Raw genomic sequence first — 22,575 nt, forward strand, 5'->3', positions numbered from 1 at the left:
CAGAGGCCCAGGCGGCTAATTGAAGAACTCTGATCAAGTCAGTCGTTTCATTTGTTAACAAATGGGGAGATGTAATAATGTGTGCATTCTAATGGTTGGGCGTGGGCGGAGCTAGGGGGTTAGAGGAAGAGGAGGAGCGAGGACAGAAAAGGGTTAGATAGAGTGTGTATGTGTATGTGTATTGGCATTTATATAGCGCACTACTTACCCGTAGGGTCCCAAGGCGCTTCGACCGCTGCGAAACCCTTCCTGGCTTCCCTGAGAGATGGTCCCTTAATGGGTATCTCCAGGGTGAGACCAGGCATCCCCGGCGGTCTGGTGGGGCCGTTAGTGAAGATGAGGCAAGCTAATGCCCAGAGTTGCCGAGTGTGATCGCTGATCAGAGTGGGCACCGAGGCGAGAGAATTATCGAGTCCGCTGACCCTGGTCCAGAAACCTGCCGCACCGGGAATCGAACCCTGGTCCCGGGCCGTCTTCTGCTCTCGGGTGACAAGATAGGAGGCATAAAATAAAGCTCCTAAAACAACAGTAAGTGTCTGTCATTATTTAGAACAAGACACTACAGGGGACAGAGAGAGAAAGACAGAGTTTGTACGGCTTTGTCATATGTGGGTGAATGATGCTAGAATTCCATGCACTACTGCTACCTATGTTGTGCCTACTAAATGTATCTAAAGGAGGTCTGCAATGCTGCTGCCAATTCTGTACCTATTTTGAGTGGGAACGAAGCTTGCAATACTGTCACGCGTGCTTTACATGTTCTTTGTGTTAGAGAAGTTTCCATTCCTGCTCACTGCGCTGCTAGCTGGGCAAGGAAAGCTTGCAGTGCTCTGCCAGTGCTATACGCGTTTTATGACTGAGAAAAGCTTGCACGGCTCTCTAAAGGAAACGCATGTTACTGCTGCCCTGTTTTAATCCGTGGGAAGATATTTTCGGTAACAATATTGTCTGTGCAGGTCTTTAAAGTGATGCAAGGCAGCATTGGTGCTGTGCAGTGCATGCTACTATACCTGTTAACTTCATCCACAGAAATGCATTCCCATTCCCCACACAAATGCCTGACAGAAACATTCAAGAGTTATAGAGGTCCAATAAATGTATTCAAGATACATCTACCAAGGGAACGTAGGAACTTACACTCAAAATGCTTCATGTCCAACACAAAAAAAGGTGCTTTGTACAAAATGCATGTCTTGTGAAGTATTTTGTAGCCCTTCCTATGTTGGGTCTGGGCATGAAATAAAGGAAATGATTAAAACATTAAGCCACTGAAAGAAGTAACCCCCACTTCACAGAGCACCTGAAGTAAATATTAACCAAACAAATCCCCACCGTGTGTTCCTTTTCTTTTTCTGCAACATCTCTCTGTGAGTTCTTTCTCTGATACACATGGATTTTCTATCACACCAAGTTGCAAGGCTCCAGAGAGCTCCAGCCATGTGTTTCTCTGCATGACTAGACCTCTCCCTCTGCACTGTAGAGTCAAAGAACAGTGAACAAAACATGATTTTCGTTGCTAAGATACTTTTATTTCGTCATTGCTAAAACTCCCTCCGCTCCTAAGCTGGAGAGGCACCTGACTGTGGGAGGGAAGGAACCGAGGAGCTGTGAATGCACGGCCTGCAAGAGAAATGATAGTGCGAGCAAAGGCCTTCTCGTCTGACTTATTGCATGTGGGATGAAGATGAATCCACTTGAATTTTCACCTGTTTAATAATTTTTAGGAGGAGAGGTTAAGGAAGTGGTACATAAAAAAATCTCCTGGAAATTGTGACAAGCTGTATTGTCTGACTGCATGCAACACATCAAGGGATGTGGCGTAACGGGCAGAGCTGCAGACTTTGGAACTGGAGAGCCATGTTCTAGTCTTGTCGTCGACTCAACATCCTGTGACACTGGACAAATTACGTTAATGTCCCTGTGCCTACCAAAAATGAATGTGTCCTAATGTAATTTAACTGGTGCTCTTGTAAAGCGCTCAAATACCTTCACGTCGACTTAGCCCTATGGAGAACTGCAACAAAAAAAATACACATTGATAATCTGCCCTTCACATACTTTGCAAGCAAGGCCCACACAACTGATGTGAAAAGAGACAGTTAGGAAGGTAAGGACCTGGAGAAGGTAGGAGGAATGCCCTTATATATGGAGTGGAAACAGTCTTGTGGGTACTCTGCCTGTTTCCTTGCAACTGCTGACCTGAAACCTTGACTAGGAACCAAGAGGCTAGTCTGCCAAGCATTTCGGACAGGTAATTCATGGAATGCTTAGCAATTCTGTTATATGGGAAAGAATGCCTTCTTAATTTTAAATATTACAGATTGATAGGCCTATGTGTTTCATTTCCCAATGTGAATGTCTTTTCAGGAGTGTTCAGGGTGGTCCCTATACAATACCAACACAGTGCCTGTTTTGTGTCTTAGACCCTTGTGTGCTCAGGACGGCCACCGGCCGTCCTATGCCACGTTGGGCGTGTGCTCAGGACGGCCAGGGGCCATCCGAATGCCGCCAATTCCGCAACGCGGTGCAAATTCCCTGCCTGTGCGGAAGAATTAATTAGTGGGCGGAGTTCGGACGGCCCCCGGCCAACCTGAGCACACACTCAACGTGACGTAGGACGGCCGGGGGCCGTCCTGAGCATGCAAGGGGTTATGCCCCCTAATTAAATCCCTGCACCGCTGCAGAATTCGAGCCGCAGTAAAGGGGTTAATAGCTGGCCCTCATATTTGTCCAAAATTCTGTCTGTTCTGACATGCAGAATCTGACTTCCCTATCCAGGTGTCATTTATGGCTTCCTTTTTCTCACCCTCTCTATAAAATACAATGCCATCACTCTAGGTTTCCCTTCTTGCCCATTTAACATCTCAACTATAGCTGCGCCTCTTTTTTAGATCTTACCTGCGACAGCTCTTGCTTGCAAGGGGTATTGTTTACAAAAAAAGGATTGGAGCCCACACATTGCTTCGCATGCTTTGGCTTCATTGGCACTTTTCTTTGCTGCCTCCTAATTGGCCAGCGCGTGCTGGGTGCCACTTCCTTTTCTTTCTGTGGAGTATGGAACAAGCACAGATTGATTCATCTTAATTAGCGCAGATCTACTGATAGCGCTGTGATTGAGGTGCGCGTTACACTTCCTCTGTTCCTATATCTTGTGCTGCTTTCAGTCAATAATCCCCTTTCTGCCTCATAACTTTGCATTGATTTTAAGTTGGGTTCATTGTTTAAGATACTTACACCCACAACTGTTCTACTTTACGCTACTCTACTCCACATTAAGCCACGCCACTTTACAACACCTCACTCTATGCCACTCCACTCTATGCTACTATAAGCCACTCCACTTAACACAATGCTACTCTACAGCACTCTATACCAGTTCACTCCATACAATGCCACTCTACTCCACACCACTCCACTATAAGCAACTCCACTCTATGCTAACCCACTCTGCCATTCCACACCGCTCTACGCAACTATACTCTACTCTTTGCCACCCTACTCTATGTCACTCCACTCTATGCCACTTCACTCTACACCACTACTCTATGCCACTTTAGTCTACGCCACGCCATTCCACTCCAAACACCATTACATTCACTGCCATTCCACTCTACTTTATGCCACTCTACTCTTTGTCATACTTCTCTTCGTCACTCCACTGTATGCTACTCTATGACACTTCACTCTACACTGCTCTATGCCACTCCCTGCCACTCTACGCCACTTTCCTTGACACCACTCTATGCCACACCACTATTTTTAGTCACGCTGAAGAGCAGTCATGCAGCTGTACAATTTGGCTAAAAGACATTGTCAAAGCCAAAAGTTTTTCCATAGACAAGACCTATTGGCTTTGTGAATGCTTGTCTTATACTAGAACCTCTCTCCTTCTATGTTCTAGTGATTACTGATTTTACCCACAGCACCATTTATAAAAGTATTTTTCTTTCTCCGATTCTCTTCATTTTGGCACCTCAGCAAGTCCTACGTGAACCGTTGAGCTTAACTTTATTATCTTTTTGCTGTCTCCTCAGCTGTTCATGTTAAGCTAGATTCATGATATTTGTGGTTCACCCTTCAACTAGGCGAGTTACAACCAGGTCTTTGGGCCCGATTCACAGAATGAATTTAAGACTCAATCCTAAACTTACTACTGTTTTGATATTCACAGATTGCACTTACTACTTTTGGTATTCACAGAATGAACTTACTCATTTCGGTATTCACAGAAGTTAGGACTCCTAACTTTAGGACTCCTAAATGCCTTCTGTGAATACCGAAAGTCTTAAAATTAGGATTGTTCTCAATTTAGTAGTAGTAAAGTTAGGACTCCTAACTTTACTACTACTAAATTGAGAAAAATACGAATTTTAAGACTTTCGGTATTCACAGAAGGCATTTAGGAGTCCTAAAGTTAGGAGTCCTAACTTCTGTGAATACCGAAATGAGTAAGTTCATTCTGTGAATACCAAAAGTAGTAAGTGCAATCTGTGAATACCAAAACAGTAGTAAGTTTAGGATTGAGTCTTAAATTCATTCTGTGAATCGGGCCCTTTGTTTCTGTTCAGCTTGCTTTTCATTCGAGCAACCTTTTGCCAAATTCCACTTTTTACTTTGTTCTCCCTGGTTTCATCAGTCTGCCCCACTAGGTAGTTTTCTTCGTGTTCCCTTGCGCAGATAGTTTAGACTCACTAGTCCCAATTGTGTTTCCTAGATTGGTTTTATTTGATTGGCACTCTCATAATCTCCGGCTGGTCAGGTTTCAGTCTACTAAACTCACGGGCAGCGCATCCTCTTTTTTTTCGGTCGTTTCTAGCTTCTCGTCATTATGGCCAGGGCGATAAAAGCTGTGCCCATCCCTACTTGTTACCAGATCACAAAGACTGCCATTATTGCTCTGCTCAAGCCGCTGGCAGTCTCCACAGTCCCTGCAGCGCCCCTCGCTGTGCTTTTTCTGGCTGACCCGCCACTTGTTCAGACTCAGAAATGTATTTTCATTTTTCCTGCTTATTTGCCCTGCCAGCGCGGAGCGTTTAAGGGATTTCAGCCCGTGACGCAGGCCGCGGCACTGCAAAGGAGAAACAAACGAGGAAGCGGGCGTGTGTCCTGGGAAGGGAACGCCGAGGAGGGGGGCTGGCCTGTCCCCAGCGAGGAATGACTGCCTCCTTTGTAAGCTGTCTGCTTCGTGCCTGGGAAAGTCGAGGGAGGCACGCAGGCTTGTGCTGCCACCCACGCAGTACGAGGTTCTGAGCTGCTGTCGTGTGTCAATGGAGTAACACATCCACCTCCCACTCTCCAAGGCTGCCGGCTTCCTCTGGCGGTGCTATGCCTCCCACCCGCGCCCAGTTGCGCTATTTCCACAGCCCGCACTCCCCAGGCCTCTAGCGAAACAATTCCTCCGTCTTGTTCTCTCTTAGTGCATCTTATTTCCTCTAGCTCTTCCACGTATAGGCCCCTCACTTGGGATGATTTCCACCGTCTTTATGTTTTCTCTTATTACATCTTCTATCCTTTAGCTCTTCCACGTATAGGCCCCTCCCTTGGGATGATTTCCACCGTCTTTATCTTATTACATCTTCTATCCTTTAGCTCTTCCTCTTTTGCATCTCTTTTCGTACCTCTATCAGTATTTCTTCTTTTCCACTCCCAATGTTGTCTATATAATTTGTTCATCCTTAATGACTTCTTTTGAAAAAAAATCCTCTTTGGTCAAATTTGTTCTTATCCTGTGTCTGTCCTCCTTTTTCTTTCCCAATGACCTCAAGAGCTGTATTTTTCACTAATTTCGTGACTTGTCTTACCTTTTCACTGTTTAACAATCTTAATCCTCTTCGCTGTTCTACAAATCAGTTCATGATATATTTTGCATTGAAATCGGTTTCCCTTTCTCTGCTGTTCAGTTTCTCCCCTTACACTCCCAGTAACGCCTGGTTCTGGAAATAAACCATTCACTTGTAGTACCTCCCTGTAACATCATGATCTTTCAAAACTATCACAGATTCAAATTAATTATCAAACCCTTCCGATTAATGCGCATTTCAGAGATCTATCATTGGGTCTCAACTAGAGAAGTGAGTAACCCACGCATGGGGAGAGTTAATTCGAAATTTACCAGTGACCAAAATAATTCAGTTTAAGGCCCTATGCATAGCACATCACGCCATGCATAAAAAGGGCCCACTGCTAAGTCAAAAATGTCTCACTCCTTACAACATCGCAAGAACACTGCGCTCCACCAATCAGGAGCTATTCACTGTGTGCAAAGTAAAAAGAACCAGAAGTGGAGGAAGTTCCTTTGCTTTTTTTTAGCTCCAAAGCTTTGGAATGCACCAGGAAAACAGTCTAAACTAAAATTCAGGAGACTGCTTAAAAGCCACCTCTTCAACTAACTCTATTCAATACTCCTTATCTGTTTCTAACCTAGAGCTCGGGGCCCTTCTTGGGTAGTTAAACGCTTTATAAAACCCTCTGAATAGAATAGAATAGTTTGCACAAATGCAGAAAAGAGGCATTAGGGTGATTGGCGAGTGCCACAGACTGGGACATAAATGAGTACCTTTAATGTGTCAAGGTGCTGTGCTGGAGGCAGTGAATAAGGCTAAAGCGGTACTGCCAATCTTGACTGCGGTGCTCCTGGGCCATGAGTTGGTTCTTGCAGTCTTGTTTGAATGATTCAGGGGAAGTCATTGTTCTCAAATGTAGAGGTGTGGCCATGGATTTAAGTGGGCCAGGTCCTTCTGGGTCTCAAACCAGTAGTAATTTGAAACAGATGTTGAAACATGTCCTTTTCACACCTTATATTCATGTCCTTAACTGTACAGACACAAATACTAATTGATTTCTGAACTATTAGTGTAAAAAAATAAGAAATCCATGTCGTTCTTATTTATATATCACATGCTTTGCTTAATGTTGAATTCCATATAATTGTTTGCTTTTTCCAGGATGTTGTGTCTCACTTTTTCATGCCACATATTACTTTGTCTAGTGCATAATTTGAGCTGAGTCGCATCCAGGTGCTTATAACGGGGCACACTTGAGTTGTGGCTGAAGTCAGTGTGATTTTCTCTCATTGCATGTCAGTGGGGCAAAAAGGTTTTCAGAATATGTGGTCATCCAAACCTTGACCTCTCTGTAAAGCGCACAGAGCAATGGTCACACATTCAGGCTGCAATTGTGATTCTATGCAAACGTATAAATACGGTGGCACTCTGTGGAAATTTTAGTGTATATGTTAAGTCATGCCTTTAATTGTATGGGCCCCACCTCTTTCAAGGACCCCCCCCCCCCCCCCCCATGTTTTCATCCCCCTTAAAGCCCTACCTGGAGAAGTTCTTGTACAAGGCAACTGCAATGGTTAAAGCACGGGAACAGGACACCTAATACATATTATGGCTACAAAGTTCATGCTGGGCAATCAAGAGCATAGATATTGATGCCGTTGGTGGAGCATGGCACTGAAGATAAGGGCAATGAGCTAGATGAATGCTCTATTCTCTGCAAAGAGACAGCCTACGTTATGAACCAAGTTGCACCTGACTGAAGAACCCCAAGTAGGCAAAACCCGTCTTGGGTTGCTTGTGTTCTGTCTCAGAGTGGACCTGGCCGGGTTCCTATTGGAGCAGGACCATGGCTCAATTACATATGGCGGGGCATAATCTGCAGTGGCATGGTGGGCAAAACCCGATGGTCCCTGAGTAATCACCTGTCATTGAGATTAATGCAAGTATTCCATCCATCACTTTTCCATCTTTCGTGGCAGCAGGGTATAATGGGGTTAGTTTGGGAAATGTTGAAAAAAGTGACCCTGAGTTGATTTTTTTCTCCAGCATGACAATAGTGTTGTTCCAGGTGCATAACAAAGTAACAGAAGTAATCCACCTTGTTCAGGATGAGAGCGTTGTTCAGGTTCTTGGATGACTGGAACATGGAGGTGTGGCTGTATCTTGCAAATGTTGAGGTGTTTGAAACTGTCAGGGGTCATCTTAAAGCTTATGAAGACTAGTCACATCGGGTGTCAAAATCTCATCGACTACTAATGGTTGAAGGTCAAGGATTAAGATGTTGGAGACGTGAAGATGGTTTTCTCTGTAGAGTGGTGAGGTGAAGTCAATGTTTTCAGTCTTTGATCAGTATAGCACGAGGGAGCTGGTCGTACACTTGGACTGAAAGCAGGAGAGAAGGTATGGAAAGAGAATATTTGATGGAGTCACTAGAGTGACTTGAGTGAGTCCGGGTCCTCTGACATGCGCCAGGGAGGTAAGCTTGCTGGACCACTCGATGCAGAGGGCATGCAGACTGCACCCAAAAGAGAGACTGGGTCAATCGCATGGTGCAAACGAGGCTTGGGGCTTCTGTGCCTCAACAGGGAGCTGTGCTCACCCGACTGTGAAACAGAGTCTCCAGAGCTGACTGGTATTGTGCCAGAAGGTCCCTTGGTGGCAAAGTGCTGGAGGCCGCTGGACCTTTACATTCGCTACAGTTGAAACAGGTTATTTTGTGCAGGAAGAAAATATTCTTACAACACAGTGCTCGGACCTTCCTCCAGATAACTCGCTACACTTATATTGGGACAGTGATGGTGACCTCCATATAGGTAGGTAGAGCATCTTGCTACCTCATCAGCACAAGGGTACTCAGGACTATGCTTGGTAGCTGAAACACAGTACTCACATCTTTACTCTTCTTCCTACAGATTTAACCCAATGCAGTCTTCAGCACAGGTGCTTCCTCACTCGGCAAACAAAGTAGGCGGAAAAATGCAGGATAACCTATTCAACCACAAGAAAGAAAAGGAGATCGGTGAGAAAAGTGAGCAAAAAGACAAAGAGTTTTAACAATGTCAGTTTCACAACCCTGCACGATATATAATGAAGTACAGGATAACAGTTCTGAGCCACCGAGTTGTCAAAACAAGGAACTGGTGAACGTGGATATATGGGAGGGGAAGGTGGAATTTCTCATATTATGCATGCATGAATGGGTGATATCTTCATACAATGTTCTCAAAAGCTTTTGAAGGAGTTTCGGTCACACAGCTAGGAGGCAGAGTACCTATACAGTGAGAACGGTGTTACTGGGGGTGTGCTAATGTGTTAAGGGGTGTTAAAGGGCTCAGGCTGCCACTTCGGTGGTTTGCCACTGGATTGGATGGCTGCAGGAATGACTTAGTCTTATCATACTCTTTTCTGTTATGGTTGACAGTGGTGTTAAGGGGTAGGAGCGTATGTGGTCACAGTGTAGGAGGTATTGTAGAGAACGACCTAGCAGAAAGTGATTGCTTTGGCTAGGTGCACTGTAAATGGGGGGTCAGGATGCACACCTCGTAATCCACTTTGTCAAAGTTATTTCATTTCATCTGATGCTTGCGTGCTGATTGGATGTAGTGCCATGCCCTACCGGCACTAGAGTTAACTACTTCACTGTAATGGGGGCTACATCTAGCCCCGAACAAACGCACAGCTGAATGTGCACAATTGCATAAATTTTTCCAATTTTTTAAAAAACCATATATGTCCATTTTACTCCATAATTTTCCATTTTTATAATCATTGTTCTTCTGTTTTAATTCGAGTCCACACGCTGAAGTTGTCTATGCTGTTTCCGAATTTTTTACTGTTCAACTATGTCTATCCAGACTTTAAGAATGAACAGGACTAGAGCATAAGTTCATTTCAGGCAGTGTTTATTTTAAAAGTACCCAATGCATTTCGGGCTAAACGCCCTTCTTCGGGGGTCTCTGTAAACAAATAAAAATAATCACAGTCACCAATTCAGTTGTCCACTCGATTATAGCATTACCAACTACTAAAACCATCTTGATTCAAGCTATTATTCTGTTGCAAAAAACATTAATACATTTTAAAAGGCTTTTCGCCACAGTTCTGTGCTTAGCAAGTGTCCCTGGGTATACGGCGCGTTCATTAATTTGTTCCTGTCTGTTTAAATCTTTATCGCATTGCCATTCTCCAAGCTGTTAAAACCTCCCCATCATTCAATTCCTTACGTTCGATTTTTCACGCAGTGCAAACCCCCCATTTACCCGGTTCCCCACGTACAAGTCTCTCACAAATACCTCTTCAGTATTCCCCGGCACTCTCCCACTAGTGTGCCCCTTCGAGAGCCCTCCACATTCAAAATCCTCTGCTTTCGCCCCTTTCCTGGATCGTGACCCGTCTACTCATCGCCGTAGCCTGTCTCCCGTGCTTCACTTCTATCCCATGATTATTAAACGTTTCAATCTCTCTCTGTGCCCACCCCTCTACCATTAATGCTTTAACACCAAACCAAGCCCTTGCACTGTGTTCTACTAGTAACGTACCTGCCTGCTGTTGTTTAAAAATCGCACGTTCTTCCTCCGTTAAGACTGCCTCATCTCCCTTCCTGAAACCCATTCTTATAAACCCCTGGTTACTACTTCCTAATTAGGCTCCCCGTTCAAATTTCCCGCCCTTCAGGTGTCCCTCGGTACATTTTATACACGGAACAATACAATTCCCATGATGCAATTCAAAATGGTTTTGACAGTTTTAGCTCAATACCACTCTCGGTAATGTACCCAAATTTAAAACCATGGTGAACCAAATGGTGCTCAACACATAAAGTGTGAATATTAAATGTCATTTCCGTCTACAGAAAGTCTCTGAGCGTCGCTGACACTGTCCTTAGTGAACCAAATCGATGTTCCTGGCGCGCAGACTCGTTTTCGTGGCCATCATTTCTTCTATATACTTTATCTTCATCTTTGGGTGCTATCCTGATGTAGGGCATTTTTGATTAACTGCACTGTAAATGGGGGGGTCAGGATGCACACCTCGTAATCCACTTTGTCAAAGTTATTTCATTTCATCTGATGCTTGCGTGCTGATTGGATGTAGTGCCATGCCCTACCGGCACTAGAGTTAACTACTTCACTGTAATGGGGGCTACATCTAGCCCCGAACAAACGCACAGCTGAATGTGCACAATTGCATAAATTTTTCCAATTTTTTAAAAAACCATATATGTCCATTTTACTCCATAATTTTCCATTTTTATAATCATTGTTCTTCTGTTTTAATTCGAGTCCACACGCTGAAGTTGTCTATGCTGTTTCCGAATTTTTACTGTTCAACTATGTCTATCCAGACTTTAAGAATGAACAGGACTAGAGCATAAGTTCATTTCAGGCAGTGTTTATTTTAAAAGTACCCAATGCATTTCGGGCTCTTTTCTGTTATGGTTGACAGTGGTGTTAAGGGGTAGGAGCGTATGTGGTCACAGTGTAGGAGGTATTGTAGAGAACGACCTAGCAGAAAGTGATTGCTTTGGCTAGGTGCCATGTTGGAAGATTTTAACAGTTTGCAGGATGCTACTTTGAAATGGCATTAGAAGGGTTTAGAACTATTTGTGCTATGGGGCGGGAGAGGGAGGTTTGAAAGCTGAGGGCATCAAAGTGTTAGTGTTCAGTCAGGAAGAAAACTTAGAGAGTCAGGCAATGGTGTGAGATGATGTCAGGGTTGGGGGGGATTTGGCGCAGTAGACTCCTGGGTCTATTGGCATAAAGACTGTTGGGGCATCAATGTCTGCTGCATAGCTTTAAAGAACGTGGACGTTGGGCCAGTGATAAACTTTTGGAAAGTCACTGTACAATTTTTGTAGGTTTTTTATTTTACCCTTAGAAATCAAGACAATCTTGCATGCTGACTATGGTTCGAGACCCACTCTAAGGTCGAGGTGGCATTCAAAGTGCACTGCTTATTAACGGCGTGGCTACTGCCCTCTCATCCTGGACTTTCTGGGACTGTCAGAGGTGGTAGCAAGGATTTTTGACAAGGGACACACCATACCTGTCTCCTTTGGGATATAATGCCTATCGCCCTGCCGCATTTAAACGATTCTGCCAGTGTCTCCTGAGTCTTTGACTACAATCTGTGTGGGTTACAAGCTAAAAATATTTGTACTATTTGTGACTGCTGCATGATGAGTGTGTGCACGGTGTAAATGTTTGACTGGTCACACAGAAAATCCATTTAGGCTTTCCTGCCTGTTATTGCCGTCAAGTTGGACTGGGGACATTGAGAGAGGCTGTCCAAGTATTTCAGTAACATGGGAGCGTAACAGGCAACACTTATTCCCTTCCCCAGTGTCTTGTGGTTCGGCAGGGTATGTTCAATTCTTCCCTTTGTGTTTGCCTCCCGTTCCCCTGGCAACAGCAGAACTATACGAGCTCTGCACCTCTTTCTACCTCATCTATGCCGCAAAGAATATGACAAGTATTGGCAAAGCCAGTAGGTCTCAACTATGCAAGAGCTATTGGCTTTGTCAATATGTATTAGCCATGTTGAACCCCAGCATGCTGCTGTTTAGCATGGCTAAAAGTTAGTGGGGCAAAGGAGAGTGGCGTGTAGTGGAGTGTTGTAAAGTAGAGTGGAGTGTGGATCACTGACAGAATTTCGACCTCAAAAATATCGACCTACAGAAATATCGAGTCAAAAATATCGAAAGCAAGAATCGACATCCTATCTACAACATGGTAAGTACAAAAATATCGAAAAAATAATATAGATGTTAAAAATATCGATGTTAAAAATATCGTTTTTTTTCTTTTAAAATATAATTGTAAAATAAAGTATATAACACTAATAAATAAAATCTATATAGTTAAAAGTATCTAATAATGTTTAAAATTAATAAATAATACATATATAATAATAATACATTAACTAAATATATACAGTGTATATATAATATATATGTACTGAACAATAAGGTGTAATAATTATTTTACTAATTTATAAATTAATAAAGTATATTCAAAATTACAAATACATTTACAAACATAGAACAATAACACAAATAAAATGTAAAAAATATAAAAAATGAAATATACTTTTAATATTTTTACAATTAATTATATAAAATGTTGGATAGCATAAGGGTAAACATTACTATTCCCACTCCAGAGAGTGAAACAGTAGGGAAAGCGTTGGATAGCGTAGGAGTATAAATTACTATTCCCACTCCAGAGAGTGCAACAGTAGGGAAAGCGTTGGATAGCGTAGGAGTAAAAATTACTATTCCCACTCCAGAGAGTGCAACAGTAGGGAAAGCGTTGGATAGCGTAGGGGTAAAAATTACTATTCCCACTCCAGAGAGTGCAACAGTAGGGAAAGCGTTGGATAGCATAGGAGTAAAAATTACTATTCCCACTCCACAGAGTGCAACAGTAGGGAAAGCGTTGGATAGCGTAGGAGTAAAAATTACTATTCCCACTCCAGAGAGTGCAACAGTAGAGAAAGCGTTGGATAGCGTAGGAGTAAAAATTACTATTCCCACTCCAGAGAGTGCAACAGTAGGGAAAGCGTTGGATAGCGTAGGGGTAAAAATTACTATTCCCACTCCAGAGAGTGCAACAGTAGGGAAAGCGTTGGATAGCGTAGAAGTAAAATTTACTATTCCCACTCCAGAGAGTGCAACAGTAGGGAAAGCGTTGGATAGCGTAGGAGTAAAAATTACTATTCCCACTCCAGAGAGTGCAACAGTAGGGAAAGCGTTGGATAGCGTAGGGGTAAAAATTACTATTCCCACTCCAGAGAGTGCAACAGTAGGGAAAGCGTTGGATAGCGTAGGAGTAAAAATTACTATTCCCACTCCAGAGAGTGCAACAGTAGGGAAAGCGTTGGATAGCGTAGGAGTATAAATTACTATTCCCACTCCAGAGAGTGCAACAGTAGGGAAAGCGTTGGATAGAGTAGGAGTAAAAATTACTATTCCCACTCCAGAGAGTGCAACAGTAGGGAAAGCGTTGGATAGCGTAGGGGTAAAAATTACTATTCCCACTCCAGAGAGTGCAACAGTAGGGAAAGCTTTGGATAGCGTAGGGGTAAAAATTATTATTCCCACTCCAGAGAGTGCAACAGTAGGGAAAGCGTTGGATAGGGTAGGAGTAAAAATTACTATTCCCACTCCAGAGAGTGCAACAGTAGGGAAAGCGTTGGATAGCGTAGTGGTAAAAATTACTATTCCCACTCCAGAGAGTGCAACAGTAGGGAAAGCGTTGGATAGCATAGGAGTAAAAATTACTATTCCCACTCCAGAGAGTGCAACAGTAGGGAAAGCGTTGGATAGTGTAGGGGTAACAATTACTATTCCAACTCCAGAGAGTGCAACTGTAGGGAAAGTGTTGGATAGCGTAGGGGTAACAATTACTATTCCCACTCCAGAAAGTGCAACAGTAGGGAAAGCGTTGGATAGCGTTGGAGTAAAAATTACTATTCCCACTCCAGAGAGTGCAACAGTAGGGAAAGCGTTGGATAGCGTAGTGGTAAAAATTACTATTCCCACTTCAGAGAGTGCAACAGTAGGGAAAGTGTTGGATAGCGTAGGGGTTAAAATAACATACTTATAAATAAAAGTTTTTTTAAATTATAAATATATAAACTATGAAATAAATATAAACCATATACAATAGCTATACATAATTATAAAAGATATGATTAGCAAAATATATTTAACCATAAATAAATATAAAAAAATACCATTTTATAATATTTAATTACCAATTAATAATTAATATACAATTATAGTATTTAAAAAAATATTAATGTATATACATTATTACTTAATTAAATTAAAATGACTTCCCACCGTATTCCCTATAAACCCACTACCCACAACAGAACACATTTATCTATTTATGAATTAATTAAAATTATTTACCAATCAATTCAAATTAATTACCAATTAAATAAAATGTATTACCAATTAATTAAAATGATTTTATACTTCCTACTAATTAATAATTAATTAAACATAATTAAATAACTTCCCACCCTATTCCCCTATAAACTCACAACCCGCTACAGAACATATATATATCTATTAATCAATTTATTAAAATTATATACAAATTAATTACATTTATTTACCAATTATTTAAAATTATTTTATAATAACTACTAATTAATTTTTAATTTAACATAATTAAATTACATCCCACCCTATTCCCCTATAAACCCACAACCCGCTACAGAACATATTTATCAATTAATCGATTAATTAAAATGAATTACCAATTAATTAAATGTAATTAACAATTATTTTAAATTAATTAATATTAACTACTAATTATTAATTAATTTATCCTAAATATATTACTTCCCACCCTATTTCCCTATAAACCCAAAACCCACTACAGAACATATATATCAATTAATCAATTAATTAAAATAATTTTCCAATTAATTAAAAATAATTATCAATTAATTACAATTTATTAATAAATCCTACTAATTAATAATCAATTTAACATAATTAAATTACTTCCCACCCTATTCCCCTATAAACCCACAACCCGCTCCGGTACTAAAACATATAATTTGCTTAAAAATAAAAATATTAATATATAAAATTAATACACTTATAATATTAATTAATTTAAATACTTAAGTAAAACATATAACACATACATAATAAAAACGAAAAAATATTACAAATATCGATATTAGTTTCATCGAAATTAGTAACATCGATATATATGCAATCGATATTACTAACTTCGATATTACTTACATCGATATAAAGTATTTCGATATTACTTGCCTTAGAATCGATATTCTGTCCAACGATATTCTTGACATCGATATTCTGCACCTTCGAAATTTCTAGCACGATATTTTGGTAGGTCGATATTTACTACTCGATATTTTGACTGTGTACCGTGGAGTGTTTATGAGGTGGTTTAGAATAGAGTTGAGTGGCGTGGACTGGAGTGAAGGGGAGTGCCATGAAGTGTCATGGAGTGAGTAGAGTGTTGAAGAGTGGAAGGGGGTAGAGTGGAGTAGAGTTGAGTGAAGTAGAGTGGCATAGAGTGGAGTGGCATAGCGTGGAGTGGCATAGAGTATTGTGGAGTGGCATAGAGGGTGTTTCTTAGAGTGGAATAGAATATTGTAGAGCTGAGTGGCGTAGAGTGGAGTGGAATATTGCGGAGTGGGGTAGTGTTTCGTAGATTAGAGTGGAGTAAAGTGGCATAGAGGGAGTCACATGAAATCGTAGAGTGGAGTAATGTAGAGTGGCACAGAGTGGAGGAGAGTCTTACAGAGTGAATGTAATTTTTTTAAAATTCTTTTTATTTTGCTTTTTAAAGAACTCAAAGCCTTCTTCATACACTTTGTAGTACATAATCTCGTCTGCTCAAGTATACATTACATCGCTGCACAGTAATATCATTACATGGTACATGCTTGTTACACGTTTCATGTCATATCATCGGGTATCCGCGGGTGGATCTCATCTCCTTCCTCTTCACATTTACCTAGCATCTGGTTCATACATTACCACCGGTATATAGCTAGTCAGGTCTCTTTGAGGATCATCATTCGTCCATTCCATACCATCCGCCTCCGATATTCACACCATGTTCACAATAGCAGGCTAGAGAGACTAGAAGTGCCTGGATATCCGGATCCTCTGTCCCCTATCCTCTCTACTCTTCAGCTCTCATTTCTTCAAGTCTCCTGTCTCATGGGGCCTGTATCCTCGACATCCACATCAGCCGTCGCTTTTGCAAGAAGATAACAGGTAAGGGGAGCCCATATATCATTAGGTCTGGACGCTACCGGATGTAATTCTGCATACGTGGCAAGCTGCTCCTGACAAGCAATTAAATCATCTAACCATGTCTTGAATTTTGGTGCTCTGCCCCTCCCCCATCTGCATGCCACCCTGCGCTTAGCCATAAGCAGTGCCATTGCCTCAAACCTCCTGTGTTCCGTCTTTACGGGAGTGATAAAACCCAAGAGTGCCAGCACAGGGCTGGGTACCAGCGTCTCGCCGATCATATGCTGCAGTGCCCCAAATACCTCATCCCAATAGGCTCGAATGGTGGGACAGTCCCATGCTAAATGCAAGAAATCCTCCCCCGGGGAACGGCATCTATTGCAATCATCAGTGTCCCTTAGCTTAAATTGGTGCAGTTTAGAGGGTGTATAGTCCAGCCTATGGAGGAACTTGTAGTGTATGATGCGGAGTCTGCTGCTGGCAGAGACCCTTTCAGTGTGTTGGCAGCAGGTCTCCCATTGTGAATCCGTCAGCTGTTCTCCCAATTCCGAGTCCCATTTCGCCCGCGCCTGAGCTGCTTGCCTCACTGTTTGGGTATGCACCGTGTTATAACTTATCGAGACTAGGCGCATTGGTTTAGGCCTTTCCAAAATAATATGAAGCGGGGTCAGACGCTCCGGTTCATCCGGAAATGCCGGGGTAACCGCTTTTATACCTTGTCTCAGTCTGACGTATAGAAAGACATCCAGCGAAGTCTGCATCTCTGCAGGACACATATGTGCTAGTGAATGGAACTTAGTGTCATGGTACAGATCCCCCCACATAGCCACGCTAAACTTCTCTTTGAATTTCCTAAATACTCCTTCCTGTAGCAGCGGGATATCAGGGTGGTAAGCGATAGGCATCAGGGGCGTGAAAACAAGTTACTTACCTGTAACTTGAGTTATCCAGTATTGGTATCTTTCATAGATTCACATGCCTGAATCATTCCCCGTCGCCGAGGCGGGAGTCCCACAGTAAATAAAAAAGCAGTGCCAAAAGCACTTTGTAGTAGTAGGCCCTAGAAAAGGCCTGAGGCCTAGATTATAGTAGCCTATCTACCTCATTATGCTAAAAAGACCAAAGTCTTTGCTCCAACCAATCAGCTTACAGCACCCTTTAGAACCCTCTCTGCAGAGCCAGCTCTCCTCAGATTTTCGTAGCACAAGTGGGAACAAGTATCCCGAACTTAGAGAACTGACTCTCCCGGGAGGAGGGCAGGTGCATGTGAATCTATGAAAGATACCAATACTGGATAACTGAAGTTACAGGTAAGTAACTTGTTTTCTTATCCAGTATTGGGGTATCTTTCATAGATTCACATGCCTGAATCAGAATAGCAAGCAGTAAACCAGGCAAAGTTGGTTGCGGAAGGTGGGAGACTTATTGTAGTGCACCCCCATGAATGCATAGTTAACAACCAACAATCGTGTAAAGATTGATCTATTAACAAATCATGATCATATTCAACATTGAAAATTGTGCAATTTCCTACAGGAAAGGAACTTATACACCATAGAAACACATAATATGTTAAATATGTCTGCATATTATAAACCATATACTGAATTGTATGTACTTTATATGAAATAAGCCAACGTTAGTACCTGAATGTGCTCCTTATGGAAACAGCTTGGCCCACTGCCGCATCATCCTGATTTGCTGATTGCAGGCAGTAGTGTCTTGTAAACGTGTGGACATTCTTCCATGTCGCAGCACGGCAAATGTTCTCAAGCGTCACTCCTGCAAACAAAGCTGCAGACGCTGCCACAGCTCTTGTGGAATGAGATCGAACAGACCTTGTCAACGGTCGGTTAGCCTTGATATGACAGAACTGAATGGCGGAGGCTATCCACCTGGAAATTGTGGCTTTAGTGACTGCTTTACCCAATGTAGTCTGGCCATAAGCTACAAACAGTTGATCTGATTTTCTTAAAGTCTTGGTTCTTTGGAGGTAGAACTTTAAGCATCGTTTGATGTCTAAAGAATGCAATGTTCTTTCAGCCGGGTTGTAGGATTTGGAAAGAAAACTTTCAGCTTGACTGGCTCATTTAGATGAAACTGGGAAGGCACCTTTGGTATGAATGTTGGATTCGTCCGCAAAGTGACATAGTCCTGGGAGAAATGCAAAAAGGGCTCCTTTATAGTGAAGGCTTGAATTTCTCCCACTCTTCTGGCGGAAGTTAGTGCTAATAACAAAGCAACCTTCCACGTCAAGAATTTTAGGTCAGCTCTATGGATGGCTTCGAACGGGTGCTTCATCAGCTGTGAGAGAACAGTGTTGAGCTCCCATTCTGGTGGTGAGGGCTTTACTGGAGGATAAGCCCGGAAAAGACCCCTCATGAATTGTTTAATTAGCGATGAAGAGCAGAGCGATTGAGTGTTAGCCATTTTTCTGTATCTGGATAAGGCCGCTAAGTGGACCTTTATTGAAGAAAAAGAAAGACCAGATTGCGCCAAATGCAATAAATAGGGCAGTATTTTCTCTGCTGGCGCCTCTATAGGGTGTAAAGCGTTTGAGATACACCAAGCGCAGAAGCGCTTCCATTTGAGACAATACGTTTTTAATGTACTCTGGGCTCTTGCTTTCTTTAGAATGTCTCGGCAGTCCTGAGGAATTTGGAGATGTTCAAATTCTAGGAAGTTAGGAGCCATGCGTGCAATTTCAGCGATTGAGGGTATGGGTGAAGTACCTGACCCTCGTTGTGTGACAGTAGCGTTGGGGTTACCAACAGTCTGATCGGTGGCTCCTGTGAAAGTAGCATGAGCTTCCGAAACCAATACTGGCGAGGCCACTTGGGAGCAATTAGGAGAAGGCGGCAACTCTCCAACTTCATCTTGCGTACCACTAGTGGAATCAAAGGGATCGGAGGAAAGGCGTAAGCATAAATCCCTGACCATCGCATGGACAGGGCATTCCCCCTTGATCCCTGTTAAGGGTACCTGCTGGCGTAGTACCGGCATTTCTTGTTCTGTTGGGTTGCAAATAAATCCAACTTCGGCTTGCCCCATCTCTGAAACACCTTGCTCAACTGGTTGTTGTGCAGTTCCCACTCATGGCAATCTGACGAGGACCTGCTCAGTTTGTCTGCTAAAGTGTTGTAGAGACCTCTGACGTGTTCCGCCTTGTGAGTTATGTTGTGAATTGTTAACCACTGCCATAACTCTTGGGCTTCCCTGGATAATGTTGCTGATCTCGTTCCCCCTTGCTTGTTGATATAAAACATTCTGGTAGTGTTGTCCGTTCTGACCAGCACTGAGGATCCTGCTATCCTGGGGAGGAACGCTTGAAAAGAAAGAAAAATGGCTTTCAATTCTAGACTGTTGATGTGGCATTTTTTGTGCTGTTGAGACCCTTTTCCTTGCACCTGTAAGTCCTGGAGATGACCTCCCCAGCCCTCAATGGACGCATCTGTCGTCAGAATGTAATCCGAAAGAGCTTGCAAGAATGAGAGCCCCTGTTCCAGATTGCTCAGCTGAGTCCACCATTGAAGAGCATGCACCATCCTGTTGGTGACTGTGATGGTGTCCTCGAAAGAGCCTGTCGCTTGATGCCATTGACGATGTAGCTCTTCCTGTAAAAGCCGCATCTTTAGACGTGCCAATGGAATGAGGTTGATGGCCGAAGAGCACATCCCCAGAATTGATGCAAATAGGCGAACTGAAAGTGACCTTTTTCTTGACAGTTTTATGGCCAAAGCCTGTAGTCGGAGTTGTCTCTCTCGAGACAAGAATGCCTTGCATCCTACTGTGTCCAGACAAGCTCCTAGGAACAGCACGTTCTGCTTCGGAACCAATTGAGATTTGCTCTTGTTGATTGTGAGGCCTAGCGATGTAAAGAGATTGCAGCATATTGTAATGTCGGACTTTACTTTGGCCTTTGATGGACCTTTGACTAGCCAGTCGTCCAAATACGGGAAGACCTGTACCTTTGCTGCCCGAAGAGCTGCTGCTACAGGAGCCAGGCACTTTGTAAAAATCCTTGGGGCCGACTTGAGGCCAAATGGGAGGACCTTGAACTGATAATGGGCGCCCACGACAGTGAAACAGAGGTATTTTCGATGCTTTGGGTGGATTGGGTTGTGGAAGTATGCATCTTCCATGTCCAAGGAAGCCATGTAATCTCCCTCGTTGAGGCAGTTGAGAATGTCCGAGAGGGTGACCATTCGAAATCCCTGCTTCTTGAGATATCTGTTCAGATTGCGTAGGTCTAGGATCGGTCGCCATTTCCCTGATTTCTTTTTTATGAGGAAAAAACAGGAATAGAAACCTGTCCCTCTCTGATGGATTGGAACCTTCTCTACTGCGTTCTTGAGAAGCATTGCTTGAACTTCCTTAATCAATAAGTGAAGACGAGGGGGAGGGGGACCCCTGGGCGGAGTTGTTGGAGGGTTGATGATGAACTCCAGGGTGTGACCATGTTGGACCAGGTCCAACACCCACTGATCTGTTGTTATTTGATGCCATTGTTGTTGGAAGACAGATATCTTCGCGCCCACAGGAAGGTAGGGGACTGAAGGTGGCGCCCAATTGACCTCACTGTTTCTTGTGATTGTCTCGTCCCTGATTGTTTGTGCGCCTTCTTCCTCCTTGGCGAGAGAAACCAGCCGATCCAGACTGGCGATACGAGGACTGATAGTTCTGGCGGTGTTGCTGCTGGTATTGCCTGCCTTGCTGATAATAATTTCCTCTGGACAAATAACCGCGTCCTCTCGCGCCTCTGAACGATCCTCTTTTGTACTGCAATGACCCTAGTGATTTTGCAGTATCTGTATCCGTTTTAATTGCTTGGAGAGCTTCGTCGACATGTTTCCCAAAGAGGGACTCTCCGTCATATGCTATGTCCAGTACTTTCAATTGGACCTCTGGACGAAAGGTAGTGGCTTTCAACCACCCTTGACGCCTTAAGACAGCCGCCCCTGCCAACTGTCTGAAATTTGCGTTCGCAATATCTAATGCACAGTCGATGGATTCCGCCGCTGAGCGCTCTCCTTCCATTAATATTTTCCGCGCTTCCTACCTCTTGTCCTATGGAATCAGCTCTATGAAACCAGCCATTTCGGACCACATTTGGAGATCATAGCGCCCTATAATCGCCAAAGAATTCGCCGCTCTGATGGATGCCGCAGCCATGGTAGAAAACTTTTTACCAATAAGGTCTAAGCGTCGCTCCTCTTTATCAGGTGGTGTAGAAATAGGGGTAGCTGGGTTCTTCGACCTTTGTTGTGCAGCCTGAGAGATTACTGAATCCAGACGTGGATGACCAATAAGGCACGCCGGACTAGTGAGCGGGGCAAGGTACTTCTTCTCAATTCTTGGCAACAAAGCAGGCACAGAAGCGGGGTTTTTCATTATCTTGAGGCCCTCTTTCCAAATGTACTCAATGATAGGAATGGCTCTAGACACCTTCCTTGTTTCCTCTTTAAAATCATGAAGAAAGCACTCTGTTTGCTCCACTGTCACCGGGAGTTTAAATCTGTTTGCTGCTCTCTGCATCAGATTGTGAAACCCACCTACATCTTCAGGTGGTGAATCTGAAGGCTGAGGAGTCGGGGGGATGGCATGGGGATAACGTAATCATCCCATGGGTCTGATTAAGGTGCGTTAGGCAACTCTCCTTCCTCTCCTTCCTCTTCTGATGACGTGTCTGGGGTTTGTGGAGGAAATTCAGGTGGCGTAGGTTCCACGACTGGAGAAAGCGGTGGAATTTGAGGTGGAGGAACAGAAGTACCAGGCTGAGGCATTTGTGTCGGAAAGCGTTGTTTATAATCCGCCAGCATAGCTTGTAAGTCCTGTATCAAAGTAGGCGGTAAATGAGTGACTTCTGAGACCTTAGGCCGTCTCTGATGTTCCAAAGCATGAGGCACTATAATTTCCTCCTGGTAGTAATGCTCAGTGTAAGTGTCGTCTTCATCATCATCCTGACACTTGATTATGAGATCAGATGGGTGACGCGCCACACCAAAAGCTCCTACATTATCATCGTCCTCAAAATCA

The 22,575-nt window shown here is 43.2% G+C and overlaps 1 pseudogene; it reads right to left on the minus strand.

Moving 5' to 3' along the window:
* Positions 1–21,114: 21,114 nt before the first annotated feature.
* LOC147710702 (uncharacterized) lies at positions 21,115–22,322 on the minus strand (annotated as a pseudogene).
* Between the last annotated feature and the right edge of the window lie 253 nt (positions 22,323–22,575).

This window comes from Lissotriton vulgaris, chromosome 5 (assembly GCF_964263255.1).
Source record: "Lissotriton vulgaris chromosome 5, aLisVul1.2, whole genome shotgun sequence".
NCBI classification, from domain to species: Eukaryota; Metazoa; Chordata; class Amphibia; order Caudata; family Salamandridae; genus Lissotriton; species Lissotriton vulgaris.